This window comes from Symphalangus syndactylus, chromosome 1 (genome assembly GCF_028878055.3).
Source record: "Symphalangus syndactylus isolate Jambi chromosome 1, NHGRI_mSymSyn1-v2.1_pri, whole genome shotgun sequence".
NCBI lineage: Eukaryota > Metazoa > Chordata > Mammalia > Primates > Hylobatidae > Symphalangus > Symphalangus syndactylus.
Genome location: NC_072423.2, coordinates 60,922,270 through 60,938,280, shown reverse-complemented (window position 1 = coordinate 60,938,280; position 16,011 = coordinate 60,922,270).

Below are 16,011 nucleotides of genomic sequence, written 5' to 3'. Positions count from 1 at the left end.
AGTCTTCTCTTGCTTCTGTGATAACACCATCTCTTGGTTGTCCTCCTCCTTCACTTGGCCTCTTTTTGGTTGGCTTTTCCTCTTTGCCCAAACTCAATGGATGTAGCAGGATACCCAAGGGCTTAGCCAAAGGCCCTGCAGTCTCTCCCTAGGTGAGCTCAGGCAGCCCTATGGTTTTAAAGACCACACCACTAATTTCCAAGCTGATCGGTAGTTTTGGCCTTCCTAATAACTTGCAGCCATTACCTGGATGTGTAATAGTCACTATTAAAGCTAACATTGCCAAACAGAATTCTTGAGTCCCACCCTGAGTCTGCTCCTTGTTCATTAATTCTCTTTTGGGTAGATGGCCTCCCATTCACCAAGTCGCTGAAGTCAAAAGCCCAGGAGTCACTGCTGATTTGTTTTAATATCTATCTCACTGAGCAGCAAGTTTCTTTAGTTTAACTTCAAAATATATCCCTTATTTGCCCACTTCTGTGCAACCCTACTCCACCTGCACAGCCAGGCCTCCATGCTCTATCACACCTGGGCCACTGCAATAGCCCCAAAATTGGTGTCCCTGATTCCATCTTACATCACCTCAATCCCACTCTCTTTTCTACACATAAGAATTATCTTTTAAAAATCTAACTTAGGTCAGTTTATTCTTCTGCTTAAAACATTTCAGTGACTTCGCATTGCCTTTAAAATAAAACCTGGGGGGGTGGAGCCAAGATGGCCGAACAGGAACAGCTCCAGTCTACAGCTCCCAGCATGAGCGACACAGAAGACAAATGATTTCTGCATTTCCAACTGAGGTACCGGGTACATCTCACTGGGGATCGTCGGACAGTGGGTGCAGGACAGTGGGTGCAGCGCACCAAGCATGAGCCGAAGCAGGGCGAGGTATCACCTCAGCCGGGAAGCGCAAGGGGTCAGAGAATTCCCTTTCCTAGCCAAGGAAAGGTGTGACAGATGGCACCTGGAAAATCGGGTCACTCCCACCCTAATACTGCACTTTTCCAACAGTCTTAGCAAACAGCATACCAGGAGATTGTATCCCGCACCTGGCTTGGAGGGTCCTATGCCCACGGAGCCTCGCACATTGCTAGCACAGCAGTCTGAGATCAAACTGCAAGACAGCAGCGAGGCTGGGGGAGGGGCGCCTGCCATTGCCGAGGCTTGAGTAGGTAAATAAAGCAGCCAGGAAGCTAGAACTGGGTGGAGCCCACCACAGCTCAAGGAGGCCTGCCTGACTCTGTAGACTCCACCTCTGGGGGCAGGGCATAGCCAAACAAAAGTCAGAAGAAACCTCTGCAGACTTAAATGTCCCTGTCTGACAGCTTTGAAGAGAGTAGTGGTTCTCCCAGCATGCAGCTGGAGATCTGAAAACGGGCAGACTGCCTCCTCAAGTGAGTCCCTGACCCCCAAGTAGCCTAACTGGGAGGCACCCCCCAGTAGGGGCAGACTGACACCTCACAGAGCCAGGTACTCCTCTGAGACAAAACTTCCAGAGGAACGATCAGGCAGCAACATTTGCTGTTCACCAATATCCGCTGTTCTGTAGCCTCTGCTGCTGATACCCAGGCAAACAGGGTCTGGAGTGGACCTCCAGCAAACTCCAACAGACCTGCAGCTGAGGGTCCTGACTGTTAGAAGGAAAACTAACAAACAGAAAGGACATCCACACCAAAACCCCATCCGTATGTCACCATCATCAAAGACCAAAGGTAGATAAAACCACAAAGATGGGGAAAAAACAGAGCAGGAAAACTGAAAATTCTAAAAATCAGAGTGCCTCTCCTCTTCCAAAGGAACACAGCTCCTCACCAGCAACGGAACAAAGCTGGACGGAGAATGACTTTGACGAGTTGAGAGAAGAAGGCTTCAGATGATCAAACTACTCCAAGATAAAGGAGGAAGTTCGAAACCATGGCAAAGAAGTTAAAAACCTTGAAAAAAAGATTAGATGAATGGATAACTAGAATAATCAATGCAGAGAAGTCCTTAAAGGACCTGATGCAGCTGAAAACCATGGCACGAGAACTATGTAACAAATGCACAAGCCTCAGTAGCCGATTTGATCCATTGGAAGAAAGAGTATCAGTGATGGAAGATCAAATGAATGAAATGAAGCAAGAAGAGAAGTTTAGAGAAAAAAGAATAAAAGGAAATGAACAAAGCCTCCAAGAAATATGGGACTATGTGAAAAGACCAAATCTACGTCTGACTGGTATACCTGAAAGTGACAGGGAGAATGGAACCAAGTTGGAAAACACTCTGCAGGATATTATCCAGGAGAACTTCCCCAAATCTAGCAAGGCAGACCAACATTCAGATTCAGGAAATACAGAGAAAACCACAAAGATACTCCTCGAGAAGAGCAACTCCAAGACACATAATTGTCAGATTCACCAAAGTTGAAATGAAGGAAAAAATGTTAAAGGCAGCCAGAGAGAAAGGTCGGGTTACCCACAAAGGGAAGCCCATCAGACTAACAGCTGATCTCTCAGCAGAAACTCTACAAGCCAGAAGAGAGTGGGGGCCAATATTCAACTTTTTTTTTTTTTTCTTTTGAGACAGAGTCTCACTCATTGCCCAGGCTGGAGTGCAGTGGTGCAATCTCGGCTCACTGCAAGCTCCACCACCCGGGTTCATGCCATTCTCCTGCCTCAGCCTCCCAAGTAGCTGGAAGTACAGGCGCCTGCCACCATGCCCAGCTAACTTTTTGTATTTGTAGTAGAGACGAGGTTTCACCTTCTTAGCCAGGATGGTCTCGATCTCCTGACCTCATGATCCACCCGCCTCAGCCTCCCAAAGTCCTGGGATTACAGGTGTGAGCCACTCTGCCCGGCCTCAACATTCTTAAAGAATTTTCAACCCAGAATTTCATATCCGGCCAAACTAAGCTTCATACGTGAAGGAGATATAAAATCCTTTACAGACAAGCAAATGCTGAGAGATTTTGTCACCACCAGGCCTGCCCTAAAAGAACTCCTGAAGGTAGCACTAAACATGGAAAAGAAAAACCGGTACCAGCCACTGCAAAAACATGCCAAATTGTAAAGACCATCAAGGCTAGGAAGAAACTGCATCAACTAACGAGCAAAATAACCAGCTAACATAATGATGGGATCAAATTCACACATAACAATATTAACCTTAAATGTAAATGGGCTAAATGCTCCAATTAAAAGACACAGATTGGCAAATTGGATAAAGAGTCAAGACCCATCAGTGTGCTGTATTCAGGAAACCCATCTCACATGCAGAGACATACACAGGCTCAAAATAAAGGGATGAAGGAAGATCTACCAAGGAAATGGAAAACAAAAAAAGGCAGGAGTTGCAATCCTAGTCTCTGACAAAACAGACTTTAAACCAACAAAGATCAAAAGAGACAAAGAAGGCCATTACATAATGGTAAAGGGATCAATTCAACAAGAAGAGCTAACTATCCTAAATATATATGCACCCAACACAGGAGCACCCAGATTCATAAAGCAAGTCCTTAAGAGACCTACAAAGAGACTTAGACTCTCACACAATAATAAGGGAGATTTTAACACCCCACTGTCAACATTAGACAGATCAACGAGACAGAAAGTTAACAAGGATATCCAGGAATTGAACTCAGCTCTGCACCAAGCAGACCTGATAGACATCTACAGAACTCTCCACCCCAAATCAACAGAATATACATTCTTCTCAGCACCACACCACACCTATTTCAAAATTGACCACATAGTTGGAAGTAAAGCACTCCTCAGCAAATGTAAAAGAACAGAAATTATAACAAACTGTCTCTCAGACCACAGTGCAATCAAAATAGAACTCAGGATCCAGAAACTCACTCAAAACCACTCAACTACATGGAAACTGAACAACCTGCTCCAGAATGACTACTGGGTACATAACAAAATGAAGGCGGAAATAAAGATTTTCTTTGAAACCAGCAAGAACAAAGACACAACATACCAGAATCTCTGGGACACATTTAAAGCAGTGTGTAGAGGGAAATTTATAGCACTAAATGCCCACAAGAGAAGGCAGGAAAGTTCCAAAATTGATACCCTAACATCACATTTAAAAGAACTAGAGAAGCAAGAGCAAAAACATTCAAAAGCTAGCAGAAGGCAAGAAATAACTAAGATCAGAGCAGAACTGAAGGAAGTAGAGACACAAAAAACCCTTCAAAAAATCAATGAATCCAGGAGCTGGTTTTTTGAAAAGATCAACAAAATTGATAGACTGCTAGCAAGACTAATAAAGAAGAAAAGAGAGAAGAATCAAGTAGACGCAATAAAAAATGATAAAGGGGATATCACCACCGATCCCACAGAAATACAAACTATCATCGGAGAATACTATAAACACCTCTACACAAATAAACTAGAAAATCCAGAAGAAATGAATAAATTCCTCGACACATACACCCTCCCAAGACTAAACCAGGAAGAAGTTCAATCTCTGAATAGACCAAAAACAGGCTCTGAAATTGAGGCAATAATTAATAGCTTACTGACCAAAAAAAGTCCAGGACCAGATGGATTCATAGCCAAATTCTACCAGAGGTACAAGGAGGAGCTGGTACCATTCCTTCTGAAACTATTCCAATCAATAGAAAAAGAGGGAATCCTCCCTAACTCATTTTATGAGACCAGCATCATCCTGATACCAAAGCCTGGCAGAGACACACAAAAAAAGAGAATTTTAGACCAATATCCCTGATGAACATTGATGCAAAAATCCTCAATAAAATACTGGCAAACCAAATCCAGCAGCACATCAAAAAGCTTATTCACCATGATCAAGTGAGCTTCATCCCTGGGATGCAAGGCTGGTTCAACATATGCAAATTAATAAATGTGATCCAGCATATAAACAGAACCAAAGACAAAAACCACATGATTATCTCAATAGATGCAGAAAAGGCCTTTGACAAAATTCAACAACCCTTCATGCTAAAAACCCTCAATAAATTAGGCATTGATGGGACGTATCTCAAAATAATAAGAGCTATTTATGACAAACCCACAGCCAATATCATACTGAATGGGCAAAAACTGGAAGCATTCCCTTTGAAAACTGGCACAAGACAGGGATGCCTTCTCTCACCACTCCTATTCAACATAGTGTTGGAAGTTCTGGCCAGAGCAATCAGGCAGGAGAAGGAAATAAAGGGTATTCAATTAGGAAAAGAGGAAGTCAAATTGTCCCTGTTTGCAGATGACATGACTGTATATCTAGAAAACTCCATCATCTCAGCCCAAAATCTCCTTAAGCTGATAAGCAACTTCAGCAAAGTCTCAGGGTACAAAATCAATGTGCAAAAATCACAAGCATTCTTATACACCAGTAACAAACAAAAAGAGAGCCAAATCATGAGTGAACTCCAATTCACAATTGCTTCAAAGAGAATAAAATACCTAGGAATCCAACTTAAAAGGGATGTGAAGGACCTCTTCAAGGAGAACTACAAACCACTGCTCAACAAAGTAAAAGAGGACATAAACAAATGGAAGAACATTCCACACTCATGGTTAGGAAGAATCAATATTGTGAAAATGGTCATATGGCCCAAGGTAATTTATAGATTCAATGCCATCCCCATCAAGCTACCAATGACTTTCTTCACAGAATTGGAAAGTCATATGGAACCAAAAAAGAGCCCGCATTGCCAAGTCAATCCTAAGCCAAAAGAACAAAGCTGGAGGCATCAAGCTACCTGACTTCAAACTATACTACAAGGCTACAGTAACCAAAACAGCATGGTACTGGTACCAAAACAGAGATATAGACCAATGGAACAGAACAGAGCCCTCAGAAATAATGCCACATATCTACAACTATGTGATCTTTGACAAACCTGACAAAAACAAGAAATGGGGAAAGGATTCCCTATTTAATAAATGGTGCTGGGAAAACTGGCTAGCCATAGGTAGAAAGCTGAAACTGGATCCCTTCTTTACATCTTATACAAAAATTAATTCAAGATGGATTAAAGACTTACATGTTAGACCTAAAACCATAAAAACCCTAGAAGAAAACCTAGGCAATACCATTCAGGACATAGGCATGGGCAAGGACTTCATGTCTAAAACACCAAAAGCAATGGCAACAAAAGCCAAAATTGACAAACGGGATCTAATTAAACTAAAGAGCTTCCACACAGCAAAAGAAACTACCATCAGAGTGAACAGGCAACCTACAGAATGGGAGAAAATTTTTGCAATCTACTCATCTAACAAAGGGCTAATATCCACAATCTACAATGAACTCAAACAAATTTACAAGAAAAAAAACAAACAACCCCATCAAAAAGTGGGCGAAGGATATGAACAGACACTTCTCAAAAGAAGACATTTATACAGCCAAAAGACACATGAAAAAATGCTCATCATCACTGGCCATCAGAGCAATGCAAATCTAAACCACAATGAGATACCATCTCACACCAGTTAGAATGGTGATCATTAAAAAGTCAGGAAACAACAGGTCCTGGAGAGGATGTGGAGAAATAGAACACTTTTACACTGTTGGTGGGACTGTAAACTAGTTCAACCATTGTGGAAGTCAGTGTGGCGATTCCTCAGGGATCTAGAACTAGAAATACCATTTGACCCAGCCATCCCATTACTGGGTATATACCCAAAGGATTATAAAACATGCTTCTATAAAGACACATGCACACATATGTTTATTGTGGCACTATTCACAATAGCAAAGACTTGGAACCAACCCAAATGTCCAACAATGATAGACTGGATTAAGAAAATGTGGCACATATACACCATGGAATAGTATGCAGCCATAAAAAAGGATGAGTTCATGTCCTTTGTAGGGACATGGATGAAGCTGGAAACCATCATTCTCAGCAAACTATCGCAAGGACAAAAAACCAAACACCGCATGTTCTCACTTATAGATGGGAATTGAACAATGAGAACACATGGACACAGGAAGGGGACATCACACACTGGGGCCTGTTGTGGGGTGGGGAGAGCGGGGGAGAGATAGCATTAGGAGATATACCTAATGTTAAATGACGAGTTAATGGGTGCAGCACACCAACATGGCACATGTAACAAACCTGCATGTTGTGCACATGTACCCTAAAACTTAAAGTATAATAAAAAAAAAAAAAATTTTAACTCCTTATCGTGTTCTTAAAACCCGTGCAATCCTGCCACTGCCCACCCCTCTTAGAGGGCTCATGCCACTCTGGGCCCTCCAGCCTTCTTGTTGCTCCTCTCTCCCTCCAAGATTACCTTTGCTTCGGGAACTTTGTACCTGTAATTACAGTAGCTCTTTCACATAACTTTATTTTGCAGCATTTATTGCAACCTAGGGTTTGCTTGTTTCTTGAATTGTCTACTTGGTCATCACCCAACTCTATCTCTCACCAGTATTTAAGTTCCCTGCGAGTGGAAACCTGGTCTACCTGGCACTAAGAGAGATCTCAGGGACCTAGAAAAATGTCTGGTGATTACAGACATGCCATAAATAAAGAATATGCAATAGTAGGGGTGGCAAGAACTAAGAAGAAAAATGGAACAAGATAAGGAAAAAGATGGCATTTTATTAGGATAAGAAATGGGTCTCTGATAAGAGTTATTCGGGCTAACATTCAAAGGGAATAAAGAATCCAGCTTTGTAGAGGATTTGGGAGAAGGATAGAGAGTATTCTAGATGGAGGAGACAGCAAGTGTAAAGAAAAGTCCTGCTGAAGGAACAAGAAGGCCAGTATGGCTGCAGGACTGGACAAAGCATGTTGATGGAGTCTCTGACCCCAGAAGCAGAGTCCAGGAGTTCCTTAGTTCTTTCTGGAACCATATCCTAAAGACCGCTCAGCGCTTCAAGAAAAAGAACAGGGTATGGGGCCTTCAATGGGGCATGGGCTATGGCCTCTGGATAGTGGTTTCTACTTGTTGTGGCATATTCTGGTCTGCACAATCCCTGCTGTTATGGCATATGGCAGGAGAGATGTGGCAGATATCATCAAGGTTACTAAACAGTTGACCTTTAAATAGGAAGATTACCCTGGATTTTATGGGTGGGCCCAATATCATCACATGAGCCTTCAAAGGAAGAGGTAGAAGAGAGAGTCAGAAAAATACAAAGCATGAGGACTCCATGTGCCATTGCTAGTTTGACTATGGTGGGGGCCATGTGTCACAGAAATGGGACCTCAGTTGTACAACCACAAGGAACTGGGTCCTGCCAGCAACCTGCGTGTGCTTGAAAGTGGATTCTTCCCCAGAGCCCATTCCGGATGATACCTTGTTTTTGGTCTTGTGAGGCCCCATGCAGAGAATCTATTCACATTTCTCTGGACCTCTGACCTACAGAAACATGAGATAAGCCAATAAGTGTTGCTTTAAGCTGCTACAGCCATAGTTAATTTGTTGTGCAGGAATAGGCTGAAGTTGAGAAAAATTATCAGAAGAAACATCACAAGTAAGAGTCAGGGAAATCAGAAAATGCAGGACTGTCTGAGCAGAGCTCCCTGCAGAGAGGGGCTGTGGGGAGCCAGTGATGGCAAAACTCTGGGGGACTGGGGAAGTAGGAGCTCACCTCAGCTAGCAGACCAAAGCAGGTGGCCCCCTGGTTGTCTCCCGGATTCCTACAGCTAAGAAAGCATGGGGATTTTCTGGGTGCACTCAAAGAAGCAGACATTGCTACTTCTAGTTGACAGCAAGAGAGGGAAAATGTGAGGAACAGAGGGAAGAAAGGTGATTGATTATACTCAGTGACTCGCTTGACCAGTAGACTATGGCAGAAGGGGTGTTTGTGGATTTCTTAGACCAGGTTATAAGAAGACTAGTGGCATCTTCCTGGGTCTTTTGAAACACTCATTCTTGGAGGCCTGAGCCAACCACAACCCTGACAGAGCCACCCTGGTTGACACTCCCAGCTGAGTCTAGCCTTCCAACCATCCACACCAAAGCCACAGGCCTCAAACAATGTCACACAAGCAGAAGAATTGTGCAGCCAAGACTTGTTTGAATTCTTGACAGCAAAATGATGATATATAATAAATTGGTTGGTGTTTGAAGCTACTAAATTTGGGGGCTATTTGTTCTGCAAGAATTGATATATGGAATAACATGGTGAGCCTTGACTCAGTCAAGCTTCATTTGGGGTGTAGAAATAAAAGCCACAAGAAATTAGCTCCCGTCACCCTTCAAAAGAGAGACACAGAAAACTTGAACCACTTGTCCCCTGTGTGGACCCTCCCAAGGGGACTAGAGGTGGAAGAGACACAGCTCTTAACCCCAAGAATCTCTGCCACAGACACCTGCTAATGCTTTTTCTAACCCAGAGACCCAGGGGTAACATTGCACCAATATGAAATTAGAAGTTAACATTTTTGTCTCGACCTGTCCATTGCAAATCCACCTCCTAAGCAGAGAACCATCCACACTCGGAATTTTCATCCTCACAATTCAGGGCTTGTTTGCAGCCCGAATGCCACAGCTGCCCCTCACCTAAGTGAGGTGAATTCTCCCGTGAACAATACCCCGTGTGCCTTTAAGTTAGAAAATATCCCTGGTTTAGTCTACCTTTCATGGTTCCGGCTTAGTCACTTCAACTGTTAAATAACTTGTGACAAACTGCAGGATTTCCTTGATGCAGCAATTACACAGCACTAAGTAATCTTGTACCTACTGGGTTTTTCTGCTCCCTCTGCCATCATCTGCATCTGGGCACAGGGCTTCTGTGCTGTTCCATGGGACTGTATGGTGTTTTGGTAACTGATATGGTCACAGGAAGACTCTGAAACAGGATATCAATTTGGGCGTGGGGCATTGCATTAACTGGAGGTTTACCTCAGATGACCTACTTTTTTTAAAGTTATTTTTTATTTTTTAAGAGCCCTGGTCTCAGTCACCCAGGCTGAAGTGCAGTGGAGCGATCATAACTCACTGCAGCCTCAAACTTCTGGGCTCAAGCCATCCTCCTGAATAGCTGGGACTATATAGGCACATGCCACTGCTACTGCACCCAGATAATTTTTTTTAGTTTTTTGTAGAGACAGGGTCTCACTATGTTGCCTAGGCTGCTCTTAAACTCCTGACTTCAAGCAATCCTCCTTCCTCAGCCACTCAAAGTGCTGGGATTACAGGCATGAGCCACTGCACTCAGCCATGACCTACTCTTTCAACATAACTGTTTCATTTTGAAAAACATTAGCTTCTAATTTCGCATTGGTACATGTGTGATGCAAAACAGTAAATTGTCTGGCTTTTCCAGGAAACCCCAGGGCCCCTCTAACATGAACTTTATTCATTCACTATTCATTAAGTGATTAAGTGTGTACTACGTGGGGGGTGCCGTAGATAGATGCACAATGATTCAGACAAGATCATCATTTAATACTGTCCCCTGAAAAGTCTCTACCTTCTAAAAGTTCTCAGTTGCTCAGAGACTGGAGATAGTGGAAACAAGGAAACTCAGGCTGGGAGCTGAGATTGTGTGATGAGCCCTCGTACTGATTGTATGAACCTCCAAGGTGCCTCACTCCTCTGAGTATCCGTCTCCTCATCTGCTGCACATCGAGGGTCTCCCCAGCCTCATGTTTGTCATGGGCAGTTTTGAGAGTCAAATAAGACTGTCTGGGAAAGTCATCTAAGAAGTATAAAGCTCTGAAAATGTGAGTGAGAGCCCAGCGTGACCAAGCAGATGGCTAATTTAAACCTGGGAATCCCAACTCAGCATTAACCCTTCCTGTCTTCTCCCAGTTCAGCTAGCAAGCAACTTCATTTGTTCATTTAATAACATGCCCTCTTGTCATTTTTACTTCCATTCTCTGTGTCACCTTTCCCTCCTTCACTATCATTCTCTACTAAAAATACTGTAAAATGCTCAGATGTGGCGAGACCCCTGCCGCGCACATGCATATGCATGAGGTGGAGCGCTTGCCCCTTGGAGACACTGATGTCAGGACTCTGGGGAAATGACTAAGTAACCATGACAACGTGGCTCAATGTTGCATCTTGCTTTGGAGGGCTCTGCGGATGGCCAGCCCGTTACACAGGCAGGACAGTGACATTCCCTCGGCAAGGAGCACAGAGTGCCCAGGTGGTGGCAGCCGGCCAGTAGTGACAGAGGGACCTCCACGCTTCCTTCCATCTGGCTCCCCTTCCCCACTCTGGTGAGCAGGGAGCAGCCTGTAATTTATCAGGCTGAGTTCCCCCACTCAGGAGCGAAGCACGCGTCGGCGACGGTGAGGGAGGCCAGGAAACACAGCCGACAGCCTTGAGAGTGTGGGTCAGAGATTTGATCTTTGTCAATTTCCTTCCCATCTTAACCAGGTGCCACTGACCCTCGGGTACCTACTGAGGGAGATTTTTAATATTTTAAAGTCATTAACTAGAGTGAATAAACGCTGAAATGTGGGCAGAGATGGAAAGAAGACAAATTCTGGATAAAAAGCAGCCAACATATTGCAAGCATTAAGGATGTGAGTTTTTCTTGTAAGTCACCTTTATGTCAATAATAATAATTTAGTCACCATGTTACTTCCAAAGTGAACTTTCTCAGATAAACTTCCCTCACCACTATATTTTCTAGATCTTTTTAAAAAGTGTAAGTATGTGTTTCGAGCTCCCATCACGTACCGCTGAGATTTTGGAACTGTTTTATTCCATTTCCTCAGCCCTTCCCACTAGCAAAAAGTAATAATATAGTGAACACTCAGCGTGTATACATTGTACCAGTCAATTTCAGAAACATTTCCACTATTAAAAAATAATAATTTAATGGGGCCTCAGCATATGAATGTTACCCTATTGTTCAGGGCTATAATTTCAATAGCATTAAAAAAAAAAACCTCCCTCACAAACAGCAAACAGGATGTATATTGAGGGCTGTATTCCAAATGCCATACTTAGACAATTCAGAGACGTATGAAAGAAAAGAAAGCAAACCACTTCAGCAACAATAAACAATAAAAGGAATGGGTAAGCACTGCTGAAGCACAGGATGTGGTGCTGATATCACCCAGGTCGGGTTGCTTTGTGAAATCCAGGGTATCAAGGACCTCACTCCATATATCACACTCTATTTTCAAACCTACCTGCCCAGAGCCAAGTGCAGGAGACAACAGGCCCAAAGCTGTAGAGAATACCAGTTACAGGTGGCCCCCAGGGCTCTGATCAGAAAAGCTTCTCTGAGGAGAGGGCTCAGTTACCCTCTAAGTGTCCCCTATTGCGTGCATTGGTGCTGGACTTCCTGTTCTCATCCTCCACCACATGGCCATCTGAGCCCTGCCACTAATCAACCATCCCGGACAGTGATGATCTGACTGCTGGCCAAGTGCCAAGAAAGCATCTCTGGGCTCCACACTCACAAATGTCAGGACAGTTAAGCTATTTCTACTACCTTGTTAAGAAGGAAGATTTACAAAGAAACTCACAAGCAAAAGTATAATTCACAAGTATGGCAAAGTCACAGTTGCTAGGTGGGCAAATACCACAAGGGCCACGTTAATCCTATTACCATACAAACGTGCAAGATTATCTTCCACAGTGCAATGTGCTACTCCGGGAAAGAGGAAATAGCTTTGGCCATACAGAACACTTTATTTAGAACCTGAGGCCACTGCAACAGCTGTGTGTAAGTGGTGCAAAGTCAAAATTAGCCAAACAGTAAGAAGAAGAGCCATTTATCACTTCTTGTCTCTTGAGACTTCTCAAAAAGATGGCTTCCCTAACACTATTGCTTGTGCTGATTTAGTATGCCATCTTAACCCCCTACACACCAGGAAGGTGAGCCAGGTTTCTGGTCCTGAGTCACAGGACGGACTTCTTAACACAGGTAGAACACTTGACTTCTGACCCAAATGGCCAAACTATGAGAAATTCTACATGCTTTGCATCAGTCAGGATTCTTTTTTTTTTTTTTTTTTTTTTTTATTTTTTTTTTTATTATACTTTAGGGTTTTAGGGTACATGTGCACAATGTGCAGGTTTGTTACATATGTATCCATGTGCCATTGCAAGGGAAAGAAGTTGACTCTTACTGATCAATTAGAAAATAACGTTATTGTCAGGATACTGAGTAGCTCACAGAATGGTAAAGAGGTAGAAAATGAGTTGCCAGGCGCAGTGGCTCATCCTAGCACTTTGGGAGCCCGAGGCAGGTGGATTGCCAGAGCTCAGGAGTTCGAGACCAGATTGGGCAACACAGTGAAACCCCATCTCTACTAAAATACAAAACAATTAGTCCGGCGGGGTGTTGTGCGTCTGTAATCCCAGCTACTCAAGAGGCTGAGACAGGAGAATCGCTTGAACCCAGGAGGCAAAGGTTGCAGTGAGCAGAGATTGCACTCCAGCCTGGGTGACAGAGCAAGACTCCATCTCAAAAAACAAAACAAAACAAAAAGAAAGAAAGAAAGAAAGAAAAGAAAATGAGCTTGTGGGGAAGTTTCCAGGAAACATACCCCAAAGCCTTGAACTGGTCTAACAGGAGAAAAAGCGTCACTGCTGCTGTCACTGAGCATGAGACTTCAGATTTGTTCTGAATCCACTTCTGCATAAAACAGTTGAATTCACCAGGCCCAATCCACTCCTGTGCCAAGAATTCAACCTTGCAATCGCCCACCAGCCTCAACATGCTAACTTTTGTCCTTAGGCTTGTTGCCCCAGGGTCTCAAAACGGCTGCCACTGCTCTAAACACAATCACATTCTAAGCAGGAAAAAAGGCAAGGGGTAAGTTTTCCTCTTTCATCAAGAAGCAATCATTTTCCAGTAATTTCAAAGCAGACTTATCTTTACTTCTCATTGTTCAGACCTGAGTCTTGCTCCCTACCTCTCTCAATCTTGAAGGAAGACTGGAAAAGAGGATGTCTGGAAAATGGGGTTGAGTCACCCCTTAGGGCTAAGTACATTGACAGTCTTCACAAACTCGGGGTTCTGTGGTAAAGTGTACAGAATAAGTATGGTCTATTGGTTACAGAAATGTTATGTTACCTCCCACTGATCTCTTGAATTTGTTACCTGGTGCTAGTTCTGCTCCTAAACATATTAAAAACTTGAGAAGGAAGACTTTTCTCATCACTCAGATTACCTGTAATTAGAATCCTCAGTCCCATGATAGAGTTAAAACTTCAGTATTGTTGAAATCCTTCCTCATTTCCATTTCCTCATGAGTGTCCCCACCCATAAAAAGCACCCATGCAATCTGTACCCTGGCAATTTTTGAGAAAACAGGTCTTACAAACAGCCACCTCTCCATTGGCTCATCCATTCACAGCTACTAAGCCCTTCTTCCATGCTTTAGACTTCTTGGGTGGCCCACAAGATCCCTTAATTTCAGGAAATGAATATCAAGTTCTAAAATAGATCACAAAAGCCCCTCTCACAGGCTAAATGAGTGGGGTAATATCCTCTGTCGTTCACCCTGGTGAAACTGGGATCACAGCACAGCATTAGCTGACTCCCTCAAAACATGTTCCTAAAAACCTCTCTCAGTCTCTGCTGTATATTTCTATATACCCATCACATGGTGGAGGATTTTAAGAGTCCTATAACTGGTTTTTGGTTGCCTTATTTTTTACCATATTCTACAGGGAGATCTGTTTTCCAATTCACATTCACATTTGCTATCTCTCTTCTTAGGAATTCTGTTACAATGTCCTGTTACAGAAGGAGGAAAGTGAAAAGGTTATTTTTTCCACAACTAACTGCATCTGCCACAGATTTTAAAATGTAACATATAATTTCACTTCCCTCCAGGAAGGATTAATTGCTACAAGAATTGTCATCTTGCCATAAACAACAGAAATTCAAACAAAATATATGAAATAAGTACTTTCAGACATTGAACAGAAACAATGAAAAATTGTGATCCCTGAGGAAAAAAAGATACAAACAAGATGAGCCTTATGATTACCCCAGCTTATAACTGGGAGGCAGAGTCCAGGCCACAGACCAAGGAATGAGAACTCCAACAAATCCTAAAGTTCTTTAATTTTTCCATAGGTTATTGGGGCACAGGTGGTATTTGGTGACATGAGTAAGTTCTTTACTGGTTATTTGTGAGATTTTGGTGCACCCATCACCTGAGCAGAATACACTGCACCCTATTTGTAGTTTTTTTATCTTTCTCCCCCTCCCACCCTTCCCCCCAAGTCCCCAGAGTCCATTGTATCATGTTTACATATTTGCATCCTCATAGCTTAGCTCCCACATATCAGTGAGAATACATGATATTTGGTTTTCCATTCCTGAGTTACTTCACTTAGAATAATAGCCTCCAATCTCATCCAGATCACTGCAAATGCCATGAATGCACTCCTTTTTATGGCTGAGTAGTATTCCACTGTATACATATACCACAGTTTCTTTAAAAACTAAAGTTCTTAATGAGCTGAAGAAACACTGACCAGAGTTTGGGAAGGCCAAGGCAGCTAGAATTTTAATGGCAAAGTAACATATGCAAGAAAAGAGTTCCAGAAATCTGCATAAAAGTCCCTCGGAAGCTTTGGTTTATTTGCTCATGCATACGTCAATACCCCATTAGGCCAGCAAAGAACAACTTCTAAGGAAAGAACAATTATTGAATACCTATAAAATAAACAAATTCAAGAGTTTACATAAGGCTTAGGATTGACTTTTCAGAAAGGCTACACCTTAGAAGTGAAGGTAAATTAATCCTATAATAAAGGCCACTTCAAACTTGCTCTAATCAGGAATAAAACCAAATTATGAAAATAACAACTTATCCCAACTAACTTACCTGTGTGTCAAAACGAAGTCTGTCATTCTTTAAAGAATACAAGATATGGCACAGAGGAACATAAAATTTACAATGTCCAGCATTGCATAAAAATAACTAGATAATCAGGAAGCAAGGAAAAGTGACCCGTAACCACAAAAAAAATCATTCAACAGAAACAGCCCCAGAAATGACAAATGGCATTAGCATAGCTAATTAAGTTGAAATAAACAGCTGTTCTAAAAATGCTTTATGGTTTAAAGAGATAAATAAAAACATGAACATAATAAGGAGAGAAATAGAAG